The sequence below is a fragment of the Chelonia mydas genome, chromosome 5 (assembly GCF_015237465.2).
Source record: "Chelonia mydas isolate rCheMyd1 chromosome 5, rCheMyd1.pri.v2, whole genome shotgun sequence".
In the NCBI taxonomy this organism is placed as follows: domain Eukaryota; kingdom Metazoa; phylum Chordata; order Testudines; family Cheloniidae; genus Chelonia; species Chelonia mydas.
The window spans coordinates 105,554,617-105,577,179 of record NC_051245.2 but is presented as its reverse complement, the minus strand read 5'-3'; positions in this window follow the sequence as shown (position 1 = coordinate 105,577,179).

The window sequence follows — 22,563 nt, the reverse complement described above, 5'->3', positions numbered from 1 at the left end:
TGGATTTTTTCATGGCCAGTGGTTTTAATTAAAACTGTTTTTTCACCAACACCGGTTACAGTTCTGTTGCTTGAGAGATCAAATGTCATTGGTATTTCGTCCATATTTCCTATTTGTGACCGTTCAAATGCATATTCCTTTTGATATTTTATAGTAAACCATTGGAAAGATTCAATTTTTTTTCTTCCAGATCTCTCGGCAGCTTTTGCGCTATCTTTGTTCACTGACGAAGACAGAGACTATGATGGTTCATGAAACGAGTACACCAACCCACTGATGCAACAAATATTGATGGCTTTACTGACTTGTATTTGTCATCTTTTGACATTTGCAGAGCATGCAGATGAATTCCAGTTCTAGTAAGAATGTAGCCACTTTGTAGACATTCAACAACCCAATTATTGAGATCTTTCTCCAGCTCAGGAAATGAAGCGCACCTCGTTGGACTTTTTTCTTGCTTCTTTACATGTCTTTTAGTGTTTTATTTTTTCACCATTCTTTTATTGCTTCTCATTGATAAAGAATTCATGAGCAGTGGCACAATTATTGTTTGCTTCTGCATATTCAACAACTTTAAGTTTGAACACTGTGTGATAAGCAGACCTTTTTCCTTTTGATTTCACCGTTCATTTTAAATACTAGTATGAAAATAGATTATTATTGTAGTTATGGATTTTGTAGGACTTTCTATAGGAATGTCACCTGCTTTATAACTGTCAAATTATTATTGTTCTTTGTTTGTTTATTTCAAAGCAGCCCTCTAGATTGGCATGTCTGTGGGGATAACAGGCTATTTCAATTTTATTAGAGATTCCATCGATTCTGCATGTTATATTTTCATATTGGCTCGAGACTTATGAGGTCCATTGGTAGAAATGCATGAAGAGATCAAATTACACAGTAGCGGACTGACACCAGTGCTGTAGTACTATTGTTCATTGTATTTTTCTGATTGGCTTGGAAGGCATAGCATTTTGTGAAATACATGGGTCAAATGTCATGCAGATCTGCAGCACTGCTCTTTTAGTATTCCTTTCAAGCCAAGCTAGTCCACTAAACAAAGCCTTAGCAACTTTTTAAAAGGCTGCAGTATTGACATCAATACATGGGTCGGCAAACTTTGGCTCCTGGCCTGTCCGGGTAAGCCACTGGTGAGTTGGGACGTTTTGTTTACCTGGAGCGTCTGCAAGCATGGAGCCCCTCAGTTCCCTGTGGCTGCAGTTCGCCGTTCCCAGCCAATGGGAGCTGCTGGCACTCCAGGTAAACAAAATGACAATGTATTAGATATTCAATTAAATGATTTCATAGTTTAAAATCATCAAATTTTGGTGTATACCCGTTTATCAGCCGACTCCCTCTCTTTGATGCATCACTTTTTTTACCAAAAATATTCCACTTATGAATGAATATATATGGTAAATCCTCTAAATGATTTTTAACTTGTTTTTTTTAAATTTGACTGTATCTTTAAAGGATGCGTTTGGTTTAAAAGACAGAAATTCTGTCTCATCCTAGGATAATCAGCACATCTCTGATGTGTGTCACTTTGAAATAATATCTATAAGACCAGTCTTATTTACAGCCAGATAAAAGCACTTGTATATGATCTTACAAAAACTTATTGCAACATTCAGTGGCTGTGAAGGCTACCCCAGAGTGTTTATTCCCTGTGTTTCTCGTCCAATATCCCACCCTCCTCTTTTATTTAAAACTGAGTCTAAATTCAGATGAGGATTAACCTTACACAGAGTCTGGTACAACAATTGATGTACTTGCTAACTTTTTCCTACATAGCTGTTAGCAGAGAGAATTTAGTTTAAAGAGTTGCATTATAGAAATACAATTTTTAGTTCTTGACTCGCTGTCATTTCTTTTTCTTTTCAGTAACTAACTGAAAACTTTTCTTGCCCTTTGAAGCTCCATGAGGTCTTTGTATGATCAATATTTCAGATAGTGACTATCACAAGTTCTTATGAGTAACTGGAGGAGCAACCAGGCAAGTGAAACAAACTATTGGTTTTCTTATAGTATATATATTTTTTTCATTTATTCTTGATTGTAGTAGTGGGTATTGCATTCCTGCAGAACTCTCATTTTACTAGTACTTGGTAATTCAATTTCATGCCAATAAAGTGAAATTTTGAAATATCAGCAACTAAAGACTATTGAGTTTCTAAAAACTTTTTGAGTAAATTTAGTGCTTATAAAAGCTGTTACTTATAGTCCTAGAGACTGAAATCCCAATTCCTTAAGAACATGCTTAACTTTCAGAATGTGTTTACATCTACTTCTGTTCAGCAAAGGACATAAGCCAGTGCTTAAGTCCCAAAGTTGTATCAGTACTTTGCTAAACTGGTGTCTAAAGTCTTCTTTATAGCCACAGAAAAGTATTGCACAGATTCCCCACATTGTCACACTCATGTGCCTCCTTCCTGACCTGGAGAGGCCATCCCTAAGAGGCTCAGGATAGTTCACTCTCCATGCCCATTCAACCCTTTTCTTCTTGGCTGAAACTGCCCATAAAGGTATGAATTAGTGCTAAAATGGTGGCATTTTTTGTACAGTGGATATCTACTTGCCTGGAAGTGGTTTGAGACCATCAGATGCATTCGCATAGGCCTGGAAACTGCCATCTGATGGAAACAATTTAAGTTGGTCAAATTTTTAAAAACCTAATTCACAAATATCGTCATGACCAGTGATTTTGGGTGCCCAATTTAAGATACCCTAAAGGTGTTTTCAGAGGTAAGGTGCTCAGCACTTTCTTTACTGACTCTTCACTGTATACTTTTAAAAGAATTGTGTATTCTTCTGTCAACACGTGCTGTAACTTCTATATTTGTGAGTGTAGTATTAAGTTGTCTTTCCATGTTACTTCACTTTGTCAAGTGTGCTGTTTCAGAAGTAAGGCTCTAATTCCGCAAAGCTCTAAAGAATGTAAGCAGATGCTTATGTCCCCATACTTATTCATAGTTAAGCACTTAACTGGGTGCTTAATTATAAACTAATGCTTAGGTTCCATTGAAGTGAATAGGAAGACTGACTTGATTAAAATTATGCATGTGCTTCAGTGATAGTCTGAATCAGAGGCTAGGAACTGGAAAGGAAATGAGTCATTTTTGTCTATCCACCGCTATCTACTTAAGGTGATCACTTTTAGAAGTGAAAATGACAGTAACAGCAAAATATAAATATTTGTAAGCATTTAGGATGTTTAACTTTCATATTTAAAAAAAGAAGTAACATTTCTTTTAGTCATTTCAAATGTTCTACAGTATGATCATAAAGCAAAAACAGAATTTCTGATACAGACATCAAATACAGAGCTGAAATCATAGCCTTATTTATCCCATCAGCCCAATTTTCAAATGTTGGCATCTTAATCAGTTATCCAAATCTTGCATTTAGACACACTAAATAGTACTAGCCACAGGTATTTAAAATGGTCATTATCGTGCCTAAGAGGGGTCATCCAAATGTGGTGTTTGGCCAGCCTGTTTAGGTACTGTGATGGGGCAAGGCCAGATGGCTATAGAAAAGTAGTGGGAGATAGATATATTAGCTCCAGGCTAAACAAATCCCTGGTACCAGGATATGTGAAATGGCAGCTGCTCCAGGTCAATTAAGACACCTGGGGCCAATTAAGAACTTTCCAGAAGGCAGGGAGAATGCTAGGTTGATTGGGACACCTGAAGCCAATCAGGGGTTGGCTGAAACTAGTTAAAAGCCTCCCAGTTAGTCAGGTGGGGGCGCATGTCAGGAGCTGTGGGAGGAAGTTGTGCTGTTAGAGAGGCTGAGTAGTACACACCATATCAGGCACAAGAAAGGAGGCCCTGAGGTAAGGGTGAAGTGGAGTTTGAGGAAGTGAGGGCTGCTGTGGGGGAAGTAGCCCAGGGAATTGTACATGTCATGTTTCTAAAAGGTCAGCTACCGTAGCTGATACTATTAGGGTCCCTGGGCTGGAGCCTGGAGTAGAGGGTGGGCCCTGGCTCTCCCCCCCCCCCGACCTTTGCCCCTGATTAATCACTGAGACTGGGAGACAACCGAGACTGTGCAAGGAAGGATAACTTCTCCTCACCTCCCTCACTGGCTTATGATGAAAATGGCTCAGTAGACTGTGACCCTTGTCTCTAGAGAGAGAAGGGTTATGTGGAGGGTCACAGTAAGCCTCTGAGGCTAGCGAAATCCGCCAGGAAACGTGGGACCCACGGAGGCAAGGACGGAGCTTTATCACAGTACCCATGTTTGAAAATGAGGTTATTATAGATGTACATGAATATAATACAGAAATATTGTTTGGAGTTCGGGTTTATATTTGAAAAGTACTATGGCTTTGTCTGAAAAAGTTAAAATGAAAGTTCTAGGTTAAAACACTGGGCTTATTAAAATCACTGGCAAAACTCACATCGATTTTTTTAATAGGGCCAGAATGTCACCTTTGATGATGTAAGCCCAATACAATTGCAACATTTTTTTTGGTGTTTTCTTAAACATGTAAGCAAATCATAGTAGTATCTCTCTGTCTACACCTTGCGATCATTTTGAAATACTTGCCTGGTGAAGGTTAAAGAGGAAGCACAGAAAAGAGACCCAACTTACAAAATAGACCTGGCCAGCACAACTTTGGATCAAGGCTCTGTCTAGCACAGTCTGTACAAGAATGCTGGCAAGGTTCAGGCAGTGAGTCAGTGCTGTGAGAAGACAGAACAGTTTGGATTTTTCTATGAATATTGTAGCATACTGTAAAAGGGATTGTGGTGGATTGTAGGGGGTTTACTCACATGGTTTATCATTCCACCAGGACCTCTCAGTAGAATTATGCTATTGTACTACATGATTTCTTTCCTGTTACGTTTGTTAGACATATCTTTATAAATTAAATACATTCACCAACTCCAGATGCTGTAACTGGATGGGGTGGGGTGAAGGGGCAATAAGAAAGAAAATATTTCACAATAATGTAGTCATAGATGTTTTATTTTTTATTTCCATACACTGAAGGGGTTCTTTTTACAATCGTTTTTAATTCATAGATACTAAGGTCAGAAGTGACCATTATGATCATCTAGTCTGACCTCCTGCACAACGTAGGCCACAGAATCTCACCCACCCACTCCTGTGAAAAACCTCTCACCTATGTCTGAGCTATTGAAGTCCTCAAATCATGGTTTAAAGACTTCAAGAAGCAGAGAATCCTCCAGCAAGTGACCCGTGCCCCATGCTACAGAGGACGGTGAAAAACCTCCAGGGCCTCTTCCAATCTGCCCTGGAGGAAAATTCCTTCCCGACCCCAAATATGGCGATCAGCTAAACCCTGAGCATATGGGCAAGATTCACCAGCCAGATACTACAGAAAATTCTTTCCTGGGTACTCAGATCCCACCCCATCTAACATCCCATCACAGGCCATTAGGCCTATTTACCATGAATATTTAAGCTCGATTAATTACCAAAATCATGTTATCCCATCAACCATCTCCTCCATAAACTTATCAAGTTTAATCTTAAAGCCAGATAGATCTTTTGCCCCCACTGCTTCCCTTGGAAGGCTATTCCAAAACTTCACTCCTCTGATGGTTAGAAACCTTCGTCTAATTTCAAGTCTAAACTTCCCAATGATCAGTTTATATCCATTTGTTCTTGTGTCCACATTGGTACTGAGCTTAAATAATTCCTCTCCCTCTCCGGTATTTATCCCTCTGATATATTTATAGAGAGCAATCATATCTCAGCTCAACCTTCTTTTAGTTAGGCTAAACAAGCCAAGCTCCTTGAGTCTCCTTTCATAAGACAAGTTTTCCATTCCTCGGATCATCCTAGTAGCCTTTTTCTGTACCTGTTCCAGTTTGAATTCATCCTTCTTAAACATGGGAGACCAGAACTGCACACAGTATTCCAGGTGAGGTCTCACCAGTGCTTGTATAACGGTATTAAAACCTCCTTATCTCTATTGGAAATACCTCTCCTGATGCATCCCAAGACCGCATTAGCTTTTTTCACGGCTATATGACATTGGTGGCTCATAGTTATCCTATGATCAACCAATACTCCAAGGTCCTTCTCCTCCTCCGTTACTTCTAATTGATGCGTCCCCAGCTTATAACTAAAATTCTTGTTATTAATCCCTAAATGCATAACCTTACACTTCTCACTATTAAATTTCATCCTATTACTATTACTCCAGTTTACAAGGTCATCCAGATCCTCCTGTATGATATCCTGGTCCTTCTCTAAATTGGCAATACCTCCCAGCTTTGTATCATCCGCAAACTTTATTAGCACACTCCCATTTTTTGTGCTGAGGTCAGTAATAAAAAGATTAAATAAGATTGGTCCCAAAACTGATCCTTGAGGAACTCCACTGGTAACCTCCTTCCAGCCTGACAGTTCACCTTTCAGTAGGACCCGTTGTAGTCTCCCCTTTAACCAATTCCTTATCCACCTTTCAATTTTCATATTGATCCCCATCTTTTCCAATTTAACTAATATATCCCCATGTGGCACAGTATCAAACGCCTTTCTGAAATCTAGGTAAATTTAGATCTACTGCGTTTCCTTTGTCTAAAAAGTCTGTTACTTTCTCAAAGAAGATCAGGTTGGTTTGGCACGATCTACCTTTTGTAAAACAATGTTGTATTTTGTCCCATTTACCATTGACCTCAATGTCCTTAACTACTTTCTCCTTCAAAATTTTACCAAGACTTTGCATACTACAGATGTCAAACTAACAGGCCTGTAGTTACCCGGATCACCTTTTTTCCCTTTCTTAAAAATAGGAACTATGTTAGCAATTCTCCAATCATACGGTACAACCCCTGAGTTTACAGATTCATTAAAAATTCTTGCTAATGGGCTTGCAATTTCGGGTGCCAATTCCTTTAATATTCTTGGATGAAGATTATCTGGGCCCCCCGTTTTAGTCCCAGTAAGCTGTTTGAGTTTTGCTTCTACCTCAGATATGCTAATATCTACCTACATATCCTCATTCCCATTTGTCATGCTACCATTATCCCTAAGATCCTCTTTAGCCTTATTAAAGACTGAGGCAAAGTATTTGTTTAGATATTGGGCCATGCCTAGATTATCCTTGACCACCACTCCATCCTCAGTGTTTAGCGGTCCCACTTCTTTTCTTTGGTTTTTTTTCTTATTTATATGGCTATAGAACCTTTTACTATTGGTTTTAATTCCCTTTGCAAGGTCCAACTGTACTTGACTTTTAGCCTGTCGCACTTAATCCCTATATGTTCTGACCTCAATAAGGTAGCTTTCCTTGCTGCTCCCTCCCATCTTCCACTCCCTGTATGTCTTCTGCTTTTTCTTAATCACTTCTCTGAGATGCTTGGTCTACAACTCTTGCCTATGAATTTTTTCCCCTTTCCTGGGATGCAGGCTTCCGATAGCTTCTGCAGCTTTGATTTAAAGTAATCCCAGGCCTCCTCTGCCTTTAGATCCATAAATTCTTCAGTCCAATCCAATTCCTTAACAGCTGCCTCCTAATTATGCAGTATGATTCAGCTAGAGCAGGAGTGGGCAAACTTTTTGGCCCGAGGGCCACATAGGGGTTGCGCAACTGTATGGAGGGCTGGGTAGGGAAGGCTGTGCCTCCCCAAACAGTCTGGATCCTGCCCCTATCCACCCCCTCCCACTCCTTGACCCCTAACCGCCCCCTCCTGGGACCCCACCCCCTATTCAACCTCCCTTCCCTGACCTGTATCCACACTCCCACCTCGACAGGCCCCCCGGGACTCCCATGCCTATCCAACCCTCCACCCCCCGTTCCCTGACCACCCCACCCGCCAGAACCTCCACCCCATCCAACCGCTCCCTGTCCCCTGACTGCCCCCCCAGGACTCCCCACTCCCTGTCCCTTTACCATGCCAGAGCCAGCCATGCTGCCGCACTGCCTGGCAGAAGTGACGGGCCAGAGCGCTGGCGGCATGGTGAGCAGAGGCTGTGGGGAGGGAGGACAGCAGGGGAGAGGCCGGGGACTAGCCTCCCTTGCGAGGAGCTCAGGGGCTGGGCAGGATGGTACCATGGGCCGGATGTGGCCGTAGTTTGCCCACCTCTGAGCTAGAGATATGGGCCATGATCATGCAAATAACTATCTAAGTGCTTAACTTTATGCTGTATGAGTAGTCCCACTACCTCCAAGCAACTTGTGTAAAATTAAATCTGCATAACTCTTTACAGAATTGGGGCCATAAGTTTCACCTATGACTATAGTAATGAGGTGTTTCTGTGGGCATATCCTCTCTTAACCCCCAACAAAAGATTCTGCATCTCAGCTGGCAGGGCTAGGTCCAGCAAATATTTCTTTCAGTGCTAGAGGACACCTTTTTAATTAGATAGGGTTCATCTTTCAAGACACCCTGTTCCAACAATATATTTTCATGTCTGAAAACCTCATCTGTGAAGACATTAAGTTCTTTGGTTAAAAAAGAAAACATAATTAATTCTCTTTTGGCCAGACTCCTGAGATTCTACAGAATTGCTTAAAATGTAGTCAACAGAATACAGTAGTCATCCTTTCCCCTCCAGCACATTCATACTCCATCTTCTCTTAGGGTGAAGTTCCCACCGCAGTAGAGGGCCCACACAAGACTCCTGCACCACTTAGGTGTCACTTAACCTTCCAGAGGGGAGCTTAAGTAGCCCAAAGGTCCTGTTCAGGTATTCTGAAGCTGTTCTGCAGAGCTCTTAATTTTGTATCAGGGGGTGAAAGAAAGAAATATGTAGTAGCCATCACCTGGGGAAGTGGGACTCTTGTTCTGCCACCTCCAACCCCTGATGGAAGGGTTGTTGGGGCCATGGAGATGCACTGCAGTCACTAGAGTGAAGCAGGAACAGCTAAACTTGGAGCTTAAAAATAAGGAAGGACTCAATTGTTACAGTCAATAAGGCAAACGTTTACCACCAATATCAGAATGAGTTTGTTTCATCATATTAACCCTTTTAGTGTTCTTTTCTGAGAATATTCCAGCTAGGATTAGTGGGGGAAGTCACAAATTTTAAGCCAATACTTCAAAGTAATTGTAGAAGGAGAAATCTTGAATCTGAAAATGAATCTTTTGACTAGAAACCTGATTCCAAATAAGCCATTAACATGGAGTCACAGACAGGCCCTTGGGTACTCCAGTTTATCTTGCCACTGAGACAACCTTGCCTTTGTGATAGATGGTCCTCACACCAAAAATCACAACAATATCCTGATTCCAAAAGGTACCATTATGCTGCTGTAATATACAAGCTCTGCATGTCCTTTAGGACTAACCCAAGCCAAAAAGCTTGGAGATTCCTTGCTTATGCTTAGAAATATTGCCCTCTCCAAATTCCAAGCAGCACAGTAATCCAGTTCCTCCTGATTAGGAATTTTTATTCCCTTCCCCCAGAGTTCAAACTGATTGGACAAGTGTTGGCACCTCTCACCTCTTCATAGGGGTGTATGAGAGGGGGCAATGAACAAAGTCTTTGTCCTTTGTTCAATGGGCCTTTTTGTGTGCTGGATAAGCACTTCACATATTAATTAACATTTCTTTCCTGTTTGACAAGTTATACAATTCTAGAGCTTTACAATACAGACACTCAATTAACTTTATATCATGGGCTACAGATGTTAAAAGTGAGATCAATATATGTAGCATCCTACTAGGATTTCATCAAGTCTAAACATATTCTTATCAACTTAACATCTATTTTAACAATGCGAATGCACAGGTGCGCCAGACTAGTTTCCAGCTATGCATTTGTCAGCGGCCTTGGCATGAGCTAGCATCGGGTCTCGCAGCATCACAACTTCATCACTAGAGCTGCCTCCTTCTCTATATGCCCTGATTTTATTCTCTTTTTGACACCCCTGCGTAGGTGGTGGTATTTAATGGCTATTTATTATCTACTATAATCCATGCAGGACAAGAACACTTTATGCCTTGTACTAAGTATAATAGCAATAAAACCAATTAATTAATTGTTATATTTATGTGGATGCCATATATTCTTCCCTATGAATTCTATTACATGTTGTATTTAACTATGCAGAAGATGCATATTTGATGATGACCAAGGCTGGCTTCAATCTCTGCTGGCTGGCAGGTAATAAGAGCTCTGAGGAGATAGCACAATCAGCCCCTGTAGAGGAAAGAGCTCCTCACATTGCTCAAATGCAGCCAATTAAGGAGCAGCGCAGATGGATTCCAAAGGTAATCGCAACCCGTTCTCCTCGGCTGGCAGAATGATGGCTTTGATGTGGACAGAGGGGATTTAAATCAGGGAGGGAAGGGAAGAGCCTCAGGTTTGCAAGTAGCTCCGTTGGGGTGAGAAACAAGTGAACTAATGGAAATTTAAGATGAAGAAATAACTTATTAAATGACTGTTGGGGTTTTAGCCCCTCTGCTCCCATTGAAGCCAATGAGAGCTAGAGGTATAACATTTTGAAAATCTCCCCAAAAGTGTGGTTTGTAAGTGAGACGCCATCAGTAATTCATTTGATATTCATCCTTACAGTGATGATCGCATGGTCTCCCTCCAACATTTACAACATTGGCATTATGGGACAATACAGCACTCCGGGCAGTCTCACAAGCAGCAGAAATTAGGCATTTCTGCTGCATTGGGTGGAGAGAGTGGGCAAAAGGGATTTGAGTGTATATGCGGGGAGTGCTCCTCACTATGGGGTCTGTCTTCACAAGGGTTCTGAATGCAACATTATCCAGTGGGTAGGTTGGGATACAGTATGGGTGAACTGAGGAACATCAGGGCCAGAGGATCAGCTGATGTCTGGATCCTACAGTTCTATGCCCTACTGGTGAACTCTGTGTGGAAGGATATTGGGACTATGGAGATGCCTGCAGTCACTGGACTGAAGTAACTTCCACAGAGTAGTTTTGCAGCTGCTCTGTGCCCTTGGTGATGGTATGATTCCTTCCCCTGTGGCACCTCCATTAAGATATGGCGCCTTGATTAAACCATCATACAGCTGTGAAATTAAAATCCAGGTTCAGAATCTTTATCCCCCTTTGCACTGTAAAGTCAGAGGTATTCAGATTGCACATGTGGTGGGTGGGGAAGCAAGAGGTTGGGCTCATAACTTACATAATTATGTATAATTACTAATTATTATTGTATTTTATTATGGGTGTGCATAAATGCCTTCTGAGACAGTGAGATGAACCTCTTTCCAGAAGCAGAACACTGAGAACACTTGCAAGAGGAGGCAACTTCCTCAGGTGGGTATGATCAACAGCATCAACTTCTTCACAATCTTAAATTTCATTTACAAACAAGCAAATGCAACGGGAAGGTTCAGCCTAAAAACCATTGAAATGTAGCTGATTGTGGAGCTGCCTAGTCTTCTGCAAACATATGTTTACCAAATTACCCTTCCAACACAATCAACTGCTACACCAAATGTAGCTGTTTGGTGTAGGGGAAAATAATCAGGTCAACAGGATGGGCTGGGGAGGCCAAGATTGAGGTTGTGGTCTGTGGTGTATGGCAATTGTGGTAATTCAAAGGTGTATGCCTCTGGGAGGAGGAACGGAGTGTATGAATAAGCAGGACGTTTAATGTTTCATTTCCTTCCTTTTGGGGGTTTGTGTTATGTATTTAGCAACTTTAACCACTTCCCAAAAGAATGTTTTATGTATTTTAAGGGGACTGGAGAGAAGGGAAAACAGTCACACCAGCATGAAAAGGGTTAAAAAATGCCTATGGGCCCAGCTAACCCCACCCCACAGTGAATGCTAAATCTGGAGGGGAAACAAAAGGAGAGAACCTGGCTCAGTTCAGGGCTGACTGATGAAGATGCAGGAGCTGGTTGCCTTCCTATGTGAGGAGAGCATCACTAGAAGTGTGACAGCTGCGGCAGCCACCAGGGAAGAAGCACTGTGTCCCTGACTGAGGGTGACTCAGGGGTGCGCAGCAGTGAATGAAGGAGTGGTGGGTGAAATTCTGTGGCCTGCGTTGTGCAGGAGGTCAGACTAGATGATCATAATGGTCCCTTTTGACCTAAATATCTATGAATCTATGAAACTCTGTTACTGAACTGTAGAGATGTTGTGGGTTAGACCCTTCCAGTCTTACATCTGTCCTGCCCTGAGGGATCTGAGGCTGTGGCAGGATGCTGCAAAAGGTCCACAAGGAGACCTGAGCTGAGTCACTTCATGCCCCAAACTGAAGAAACAGAGGTAGCCCAGAGCAGTGGACTTAGACTCTCTGCTGGGAGCCTGCTGCCAGTGTTGCTTCACACAGGGCCATGGGCTGGGACCTGGTGGAAAGGGAGGGTCTGAGCCCTTATGGAGTTGTGCTAGGGGGGCTGAGGTACCTCTGCCAGGGAAGCAAGGGGCCGGAAGTCAGGTGCACCAACCACCAGGCTGCCCAGCCCTCCATGCTCCCTATTACAGGAACATAGGTTGGCATGTTTTCAGGGTTTCACTGAAGAAGAGTGGTCTCAAGGTGCTGTAAAGGAATGTATCTGCACCTCCAACTTTTTGGTCAAAATTATTCCTTTCTTTAGATGTATCTGTTTGTACATTGCCTTTAAGAAGAACAGGCTCAGCACCACACTCTAGCAATCTCAATCCATGGGGTCTTTGTAATATGACTGCCAGTAACTGGGGAACCAGTTATTTGATTTTTGTTTGTTTGTTTTTAATAAGAACAGCAGTAATAACCAATAACTTTCAGTCACCTCCAAGTGTTGGCAGAATTCTCTTTCTAATTAAATTAAGCTTGGAAGCCAAGAGATCACTGCTGTGGAAATACTGTTTGCATTTCTGCATTTAAGAAACAGGACATCCTGATGCTAGTTCCTTAGAAACTTTCCAGGCTTCTGGAGGCAATGGGTCTAGCTGCAGGAACGTGGTAATTTCAACACTACATGGAGTGAATTCCTTAAAAATTCTGAGACTTTTAATGTTGGCTGCCCCCTCTCCCAAACCAAGTCAGATTATTAGTTGTGTTTTACCAGTATGGCATGAATGTTAATTACAGGATTATCCTGGCCATTCCAGGACATGTAGCCAGCTGGGCTCATTACTCTGTGTGGTAATAAACACTATGCACATTTCCTGTTTCCTGATCTCACACTGCGTATTTATATATAGATAGATTTGATGGTTGATTTCAAGGTTTATCACTTTTCACCATTCATTTCCTGCTTTCCTCCTCTCCAAAGCACATTCCTTCCTGAAGTATATCAAAGTAAAGTACATTTCTGGATGGGGAACTTTTATTTCCAGACAGGTAACACCCAACAGAAGCAGTTAACTTTGGAGACTTGAGATTTGAAAATGAAGATTTTTCACAGCACCCCTGACTCCCACTCCCACTTCTGCATGTTGTTGCCTGACCCTTTTTAAGGTTGATATTGTTTCAATTAATGACCAATTGATCTGACTACAATAAGACTCTTCCCCCCAAATCAGGCTTCACTGAATTCACACTGTGGAGTTCATTATCTTGTGTGGTGTCTCGGGGTGGATATCAAGGACACTCACACTGAGGGCAAAGTAAATCCTTAGATACCTTTATTAAAATAATAGTGAAAGCTAGAAAAGATCCAAGTCACATAACAAGATAAAGATAATACAGGATTGGGATAATCTGTGATATCCTTCTCTGCACAAGCTTTTAGAAATGCATACTCACACTCTTAGCCCTGGTCTACACTGGGGGAGGGGGGGGGATAAATCTAAGTTACGCAACTTCAGCTATGTGAATAACGTAACTGAAGTCGACTTACTTAGATTGACTTATCGTGGTGTCTTCACTGCGGGGAGTAGACTGCTGCCGCTCCCCTGTGGATTCTGCCTGCGCCTCTCATGGTGCTGGAGTACAGGAGTCGATGGGAGAGTGCTCAGGTTTCGATTTATCGCGTCTAGTCTAGACGTGATAAATCGATCCCCGCTGGGTTACCCGATCCGGCGGCTAGTGAAGACATACTCTTAGTTGAGCACCATCCCTGTCTCCAATGGCACAAGTTCCCCAATGAGTTGAAGGGTAAAGGAGAAAAGAAGCAGACAGCAATGGAAGAGGCCCAGGAAAGAACAGCCCCAGACCACATGGTGACAGCCCTGTTATGGGGCCTGAGCATCATCTGCTCATGCTCAGTCCTCCATGCCCATTATTATGCCCATATTTAGCCTTTTCACAAATATAATACTGGGGTGTGTTTATTCTATAGGTTAACATATTGATATGGGTAACTACCATTTCAGCACACGATCATACCTGTCATCCCTTGCTTAAGCGAATTTGCGGTCATTACTTCCATGTTCCTTGCAGTTGCACTGACTGGAATATTCTGACTCCTACCATTGAGCAAGCTCTTCTTAGTACCCAAAATCTAAAGGTAACCATTGATCTGTGCCAAGGGTTACGGCCTACTTAACCACACTTATGCAAATGTATGCTCCAGCTAATATCTTACAGGATACAGGCCTGTAGGTTTCTTGTGTTACAGCTGAATATAATAAAAGGCAAGGCGGTGAATATAATGGGGCAAAATTGCCCTATGGTCTACATTATCCCATGAATATTGTCATAAGATGACTTTTCCCTAACTTGGGTGATTGAAAGTTTATCATTCTTAATTAGTTTTGCCTAGAGCCAAATCATTTACCATTCTGCCGTAAGCAGTGTGTCTATATGTAAATGAAAGGCAATGTCATGTCATATAGCATCAAAGACCCATCTAGTCCATCATCTCTGCCAGTGTACTATATTTCCTCCTATTGTTCTTATTTCATGGTCCAGTACCTATGTGATGGCTTTATTGCACATGTGATAATGCCTTTGGCATTAACTGATGCGGTGCAACTTTCTTCTATGAGCTGCTTTATTCTCATAAGGTCTGCATATTAATTGTATTTTACTATTTTAAGCACAGAGCTCCCATTTTAGCTTTCTGCCTTGGTCAGGTAATTCCTTAAGATGGTTTCCTTTTTCTTATGTGATTTTCAGTAAGTTAGTGGACTGCATAAGTGGTTTTTTAAAATAAAAATAAAAATTATATTTGTATTTAACGCTTGTGAAAGATGAGTTTGATGGCACTCTAAACTGAAGTCCTCTGATTCTCTATAGAACAGTTCCAGTATGGTTAGGAGCCAGACAACCCACACTAGCCTACTGGCACTTTCCAGGAGGAATAACGCTCAGAATGAGGAAACAGTATGCTTGCCTAGAACATCCTCATCTTAAATTCCCATATGCTATTTGTATCAGGGGTGGTTTTTTGTTTAATCCTGTCTATGAGAATTGAAGTAGGATCATTTCACATAAGCCACTGGTCAGCTATCTGACTTTCATTTATGGGCTTACTCTGGATTCAGATTAGTTACCTAGAGATAAAAGGCTCTTATACCATAAGCCTTCCTGGCCTTTTATATCTTTATTAACACAAACTTTAAAAAAAACTAAACTACATACTCATGTGATACAGTACTCAATGTTTCTGCTCACACAGTTCAGATGCTCCTTCACCAGGCTTTTTGGGGTAGTTTTTCAAGGAGAGAGATAGGGCTTGAGCTAATGGTCATTTTTAACTTTAATGAGTATCTTGGGAAGTCCCCCACAAAAACCATAACATATTTAGGGAGCAGCCTGTTAAAATAAACAACCCAGATAATTAAATCTAGCGGAAAATGAGGTGCCATTACGGTACCCATTGTGGATCCTAATAAATAAGTTATGGGTAGAACTGGCTGAATAAATATTAACAATAATTTGTTCAACAGATTTTGCTTTTTGTCTGTTTGCAAATTGCTCATGAACAGATTGATCTCAATCATAGAATATCAGGGTTGGAAGGGACCTCAGGAGGTTATCTAGTCCAACCCCCTGCTCAAAGCAGGACCAATCCCCAACTAAATCCCCAGCCATGGCTTTGTCAAACCGGGCCTTAAAACCTCAAAGGAAGGAGAGTCCACCACCCATTCCAGTGCTTCATTACCCTCCTAGTGAAAAAGTTTTTCCTAATATCCAACCTAAACCTCCCCCACTGCAACTTAGAATCATAGAATAGAATCATAGAATACCATGGTTGGAAGGGACCTCAGGAGGTCATCTAGTCCAACCCCCTGCTCAAAGCAGGATGAATCCCCAATTTTTGCCCCAGATCCCAAATGCCCCCCCCAAGGATTGAACTCACAACCCTGAATTTAGCAGGCCAAAGCTCAAACCACTGAGCTATCCCTCCCCCCACTTGACACCATTACTCCTTGTTCTGTCATCTGCTGCCACTGAGAACAGTCTAGATCCATCCTCTTTGGAACCCCCTTTCAGGTAGTTGAAAGCAACTATCAAATCCTCCCTCATTCTTCTCCTCTGCAGACTAAACAATCCCAGTTCCCTCAGCCTCTCCTCATAAGTCACGTGTTCCAGTCCCCTAATCATTTTTGTTGTCCTCCGCTGGACACTTTCCAATTTTTCCACATCCTTCTTCTAGTGTGGGGCCCCAAACTGGATACAGTACTCCAGCATTGGGGGTGCTCAATCAGAGTTGGGGGTGCTCAGCTCCTTGCAGGTTTGGGCCATATACTTCCCAAATTGTTGGGATTTCCCTATCATTACTCATAAGATGTGCTGCACGCCAACTGGAAATACTTTTTCAGGTTATGAAGTTCTACAGTGCAAACAAAAATTATACTATATTTAAAAAAGAGAGAAAGTGACATGAGCAGTTCCGAAAAACTCCTAACTCTTTTTAAAAAACCTGATTACATAATTCTAGTAGATTACAGCTGGGACAGTGCCAGCCATTGTAGATCCAAGAAAGGTGAAAATCTCCCAAAATTAAACTGAAATTAATGTGGCCAATACTCAGTTGAATTTCCAAATAAAACTCCTCTGTAACTGCATTGGGTGCCAATAAATGGGTCAACTTTAAACCAAGGAACTTGAAATATAACAAAAGCCAAGTGCTAGTTTACTATATTTCATAGCAACAGGGATATTTTTTTTCCCAATTGAGACATTAGAGGACACTTTTCTATGTTAAAAAAGGAGTTGCCTGATTTTTGTCTTCTTATAAACTATTTGCTTTATTATTGTCTTTTCAGTGAGACGAAAAAAGGCCGATATAAAGGTCTCAGTCCAAATTCTCCTAAAATAGGGATAGTTATTCTGGATTTACACCAGTGTAATTGAGAACAGGATTCAGTTCTTTATATGGAAATTTACTGTGAGTGCTCAACAGTGCTCTCCTTTTGATTTTTGCCTTTTTTACTGTGGAAGTATGTTGGCGATATGTGAGAATTTACCACTACACTTGATACCCGCCTTTCCGCTTCCAATTTCAACCCCTAACTATGCCACTCCAGTCCTGCTTATCAGATTGGGTGTGTGGCTGTATGTATGCAGAGGTAGTGCTAGTCCATTGGGGGATCTAAGTAGGAATATTTGCCCCCCCCCCACAACACATACTTAATAAGCTAATAGGGTGCCCCCTTGAGCTACTTGGGACCATAAGCAGTTTCTTAGTCTACAGATGCCTAGCGCTGGATCTGTATGTAGGAAACATTTTATGGAATTAATGCCAGTAAAATATTTGGTTTCTTAATACAGCCATGAGTCTAATATAAAATAACCTTAAAAATAGAAAAAGCTTTTAATCGTACATATGCCGTAAGTACCTCCTACACAGCATCTCCTTTTTTTAAGTCTCTGACCATTGACCAAAAAAAAAAAAATCTGAGCCAGATTTCTCCCTGGTGTCATTCCACTGATACACCAGGGATAAATTTGCCCCCTTCTGTCTATTTCATTGTATTTCCTTTCCAAGACCTTTGAGACATGTCTTCTATGAGTCATGTTCAAAGTTGGAAGGTGGCCCATTATCATAGGGGCTCAACTGAGCATTCAATTAAGTTAACAGAAATGAGAGGGCACTCCAGGGCTGATTGATGAGAGCTGTCCTGTATGTGAGCAGCCTGCAGAGAGCCTGCCATACGGCTTCATGAAAGAAGTTTTTAAAAATGGAGAACCTTGCAGAAGGGTCTGGTTGCCTATAATAAAACAGAGAAGGGCTGTTTATGCAGTGCTGGAACTCAGCTGACAGGAATAGGGAAGGGTGCTGTTTTCAGTGAGCCTCACCTCTGCACCATGGCGGCCTCTTGTGTTACTGGGGTTCAGCTCTGGCAGAACTCCAGCACCGTCTCCTGTGCCAGTAGAGAAACTTAGCTTAAAAACAAAATGAGGAGTTTTGTCAGCAGCATCCAGGTCGTAGGCTAGTAGATTTTGATTTAAAAACAAAACAAATAAACTCAATTGGTATAATTGGCTGAGGATCTGTATAATTAACATTAATAGTGCTAACTAAACATAAGTATTGGGGGGTCTGAAAGAGAGTAGAAGGGGAAGATGAGAGGAATTGATCTGAAGGGTTTTCAGAAAGGGGAGTGAGGTGGACAAGGAAGAGAAGAAATAAGTTTGACAGAGAAACTACTAGGGAGACAAGGTGGGTGAGGTAACATCTCCTTTTATAATTTCACCTGCCTTGTCTCTTATAACCAGGGACCGACATAGCTAGAATAACACTGCAAACAGAGAACCTACTGTCAGTTATGTCTCAGAACGCTTAAGAAAAAAGCCAAGGATGGGGGGAATAAGTAGCCATATGGAAATGCAGAAGAGAAAAAGAAAAGGAAGAGTATTGGGCTCAGAAAAGAGATGAAAGATGAATGTTCTTAGTAAAATGAAATGCAAATGTACATTGAATAGATATTGTAGAAAAATTAGACTAATGTAAGCAAACATAGAAGAAGACAGAGAATAAGTTACACCACAATATACCTGCTCTGCCATTGACTTGTTGTGTGACCATGGACAAAACACCTAAGTGCTCCATGCCTCAATTTACCAATCTATAACATAGCGGTGATAAGAAGAAAAAATGAATTTGAATCAAGGAAAGAAAGAGGGGAGAAAGGAAGAACATACTATATTTTAAAAATTGTGCCACTGAAGTTTGATACTAAAAGCAGCATCTGCACCAAAAGCACTCAGAAATACATCTGGACAGTCAAGATAAATGATTGTGTAAGAAGAAGGCAGGGGTTGAAGGTGGTTTAGGAGACCCAACCAGAGTGGAGAAGTGGGCCAGGGCCCTAGTTTCATATGTATGAAGTCTCCTGCTTCAGTAGGGAAAGGCTGATATTTTTATTTAAAATAAAATGCTTTCATATATGTTTCTTGTGATGATGATGATGTGATATCCATACATATGTATTTGTTTGCAACTGACAGGAAATATGCCAATGTGTTGGGGGCCCTGTGGTTTTATTGTATCATTAGAACAAATGTATGGTTAGAACAAAACTTACCATGGAATCTCAGATAAATACCAATTGGCTTCCATGTTTCAGTATAAAATGTTTGCTCTTAAATGTCTTAAAGACGTCTACAAGCAATTGCATTTAGTATTTCAGAATTTGTCTGGGGAATGTCCTGGATCCTGCACTTAAAAAATTTCCTTACTTTCCCTTAAATAAAATTCTCTCTGCTGGTTATGTCTAATTGTTTGCATGCGTGTCAGATCTAACAGTGTTTTATATAACATATGCGTGGGAAATAGTTTAGGGTACAAAAGTGGTTTCTCATATTTCTGTGTCTTCCTCATTCTCAGGAATTGTTCTTTGCAACTTTGTGCCTAAGGAATCTTCAGAGACGAAAACCTTTGGGTTTGTTGTTTGCATTATCAACTGAAATGGAAACTCCAAAGCAGGGTAATTATTCCAGAATAAAGAAGTGTCCACAGGGGAGAGTTATACCAGCATAGCTATAGCAGAATAGTTACTTTGGTAGAACTGTGCTGGTTAATTTTCCCATCTAGAGAAGCTCTAAAAGTGGAGAGCTAAAGAAGAGATGAAAAGCTTGATTCTTGCAAATGCTTTGTGCAGACCTAGCCAGCAAAGGCTTCTTGGGGGTGCTTATGGCTTCATCTTCCTGAGCATTGGCATCCATGATAGGGAGATGCAACTACATACTCTGTCATCTGTGGAACAGCCATTTGCTCCTATGTTGTGTACATAAAAGTCCCACAGCTTTCCAGTTTCTGGACCTATGTTGATCTCATTGCTGTCCCATGGATTTGGAACTGAGACGTAATGTAAAAGGGAAAGCTTTGTTATCTGGTGCTGCTCTTTAATTTATGCAGAACTGGGGTGCTGTCATTCTTAAAATCATATAGGTCTCCAAAATGCACTGTCCACACAGAGGTGGAGGTATCCTTAAAAGTAGATGGGTCTATACTGTATGTCCAAAGCGTTCTGATCCTGGCATTTCATTCAGCCCATTGTAAAGATAAAGGTGAAATTGGCATTGTGGTTGGGATTCTGAACAATCCCCATATTCTGGTGTGTACAGATCATCTGTGGTTTTGGTTCTGCCCCATCTCTACGTGAAAACCTCATTTCACTCAAAATACAGTGAAGACTTTTCTCTCTTCCCCTGTTAAAAAAAAATTAAGTGTAATCATTTTTGTCATGTTTAGATAGTTATGGTAATGCTCTCTCTCTTGTGGCTGTGTCCTAAGAAAAATTCAGTGAGTTCTATCAGGTACATGAACTCTCTCATCTGTGCTTAAGTCAGCTCTCCCAGGTTCATCTTTCATTGCATGCCTGGTAAGCGTCAGCAGTCAAGCTAATAACGTGTCTCCGTTGGCCCAAAGAGAGATCAATTTCTATTACTTTCCTAATACAAAACATGCTATTTAATCCCAAGCATTTAGAAATGCTCTCAGCCTCTTACCTGGTGCCAAGTTTCTGGGATGCTGCCAGAGGACTCCAAAAGTAGTGCTGCCAATGTGCAAGCCAATAGCACAGAAACTTTGGCTCTCACTAGCTAATCCGATGAAGTGAGCTGTAGCTCACGAAAGCTTATGCTCAAATAAATTGGTTAGTCTCTAAGGTGCCACAAGTACTCCTTTTCTTTTAGCTAATCTTTCCCACTCTTGCAAGAACGAGCATCAATCAACTGGATACCTGCTTGCACCTAGACAAGAGAGTGCAACAGGCAGAATCACCAACATTGTTTGCTGCTTGCTCATATCTTGTGCTTTCATAACATAACCCATTTTCTTCTGCTGCTGCCACTTAGTGCCTCCTGCTTGGGATGGTGAAACTATTGCCTCTGATACAAGCTGCTGTCCGTTCTGAACCCTGCTGCTGCCCTTTACTTCTGGTGCTGGAAAGAGCCAACAAGCATAGGCTGCATCAAATGCTCCATTTGTAGTGTCTTTTGCAACACTGGATGTCTGAGATTCTGTCCAATTAACTGGATGGCCTTGCGGTTCTCCAAGCTGAGGCTGTTCCTGCTGCTGCAGCATTGCCATGCCACCGCCTTGCTTTTTCCTACAGCGTATGATAAGAGCATACAACACAGAGATCAAGAAACCTCTCGTCAGCCCAATTCTCTCCACTCCCTGATGACCCAGCAGAAATTTTCTCAGTGCTTGAGGCCTATGCCAGACCCACTGGACATTCTCATGGGGTACCAACATGAGGGAAAGGTATGTATGAGTATTGGCTCTCTATGGAGACTAATACACTGATTTCTCCCTGTTTATACAGCCAAGAATTGCATTAACCTTTTGTGCTACAGCATTGCTTGGGAGCTCACCTTGAATTGCTTGTCCATTCTGACCCCTAAATCCTTTTCAGACTCACTGCTTTTCACTGCCCCACTCTGTATTTATGGCCTCCATTCCTTGCTCAGGACATGTTCCACAGCATACATACCTTTGTCTGGTAGTTTTAACCTGCACCTCTCTGTAAAATGAATCTGGATGTTGCAGAGACTGTTTCCCTTATGTAGGTTGCCAGGTAATCTGGTCTGTCTGGTAACTGCTCCAGAGACTTTTCTTTCTAGACAACGAGGCTTTGTGTTCTTCACAGGGACTTGTCCTTCCCACATGGTATCAGTTCCTGTCTCTGTTGTTCAAGGTGCTGGAGTACCTAAATCAGGACCTTTCCTGGGTTCCTGATTAGTGAGCTTCAGGCCTTAGATACATGGCATTCCACATCCTTTCAGGAGTATGTTAGGTGTAATCCCTACTCTAATATGGCCCATCCTCATAGGTTGTCTCAAGGTCTCTGGTGCCTGCTTTCATCTCCCCCTCCCGCCTGCCCGCCCCAGTGCAGTCCATATGTCCTGGAAGCTTATCTCCATCTCTTCTGACTGGATCATGGACATGGCACCACACATTGGCCGTTAAAGTAAACTGTAGCAGGGTGGTCACTCGCTCTCAGGGCCAGCTCTATGTTTTTTGCCACCCCAAGCACAAAAAAAAAAAAGCTGAAGTGCAAAAAAAACAGGGGGGGGGCCGCAGAGTGCCACCCCTTAAAAAGTGCTACCTGAAGCTCGTGCTTGGTTTGCTGGTGCCTAGAGCCAGCCCTGCTCGCTCCTGCCTTAAAAGGCTTAAAACAGCCTGGGGAGAGAGCGGTGGCAGGGAAGGAAAAGCAGGGCTGATTGGGAGAAGCAGCCTCAGCTGGAGGCAATCATAGAATCATAGAATATCAGGGTTGGAAGGGACCTCAGGAGGTCATCTAGTCCAACCCCCTGCTCAAA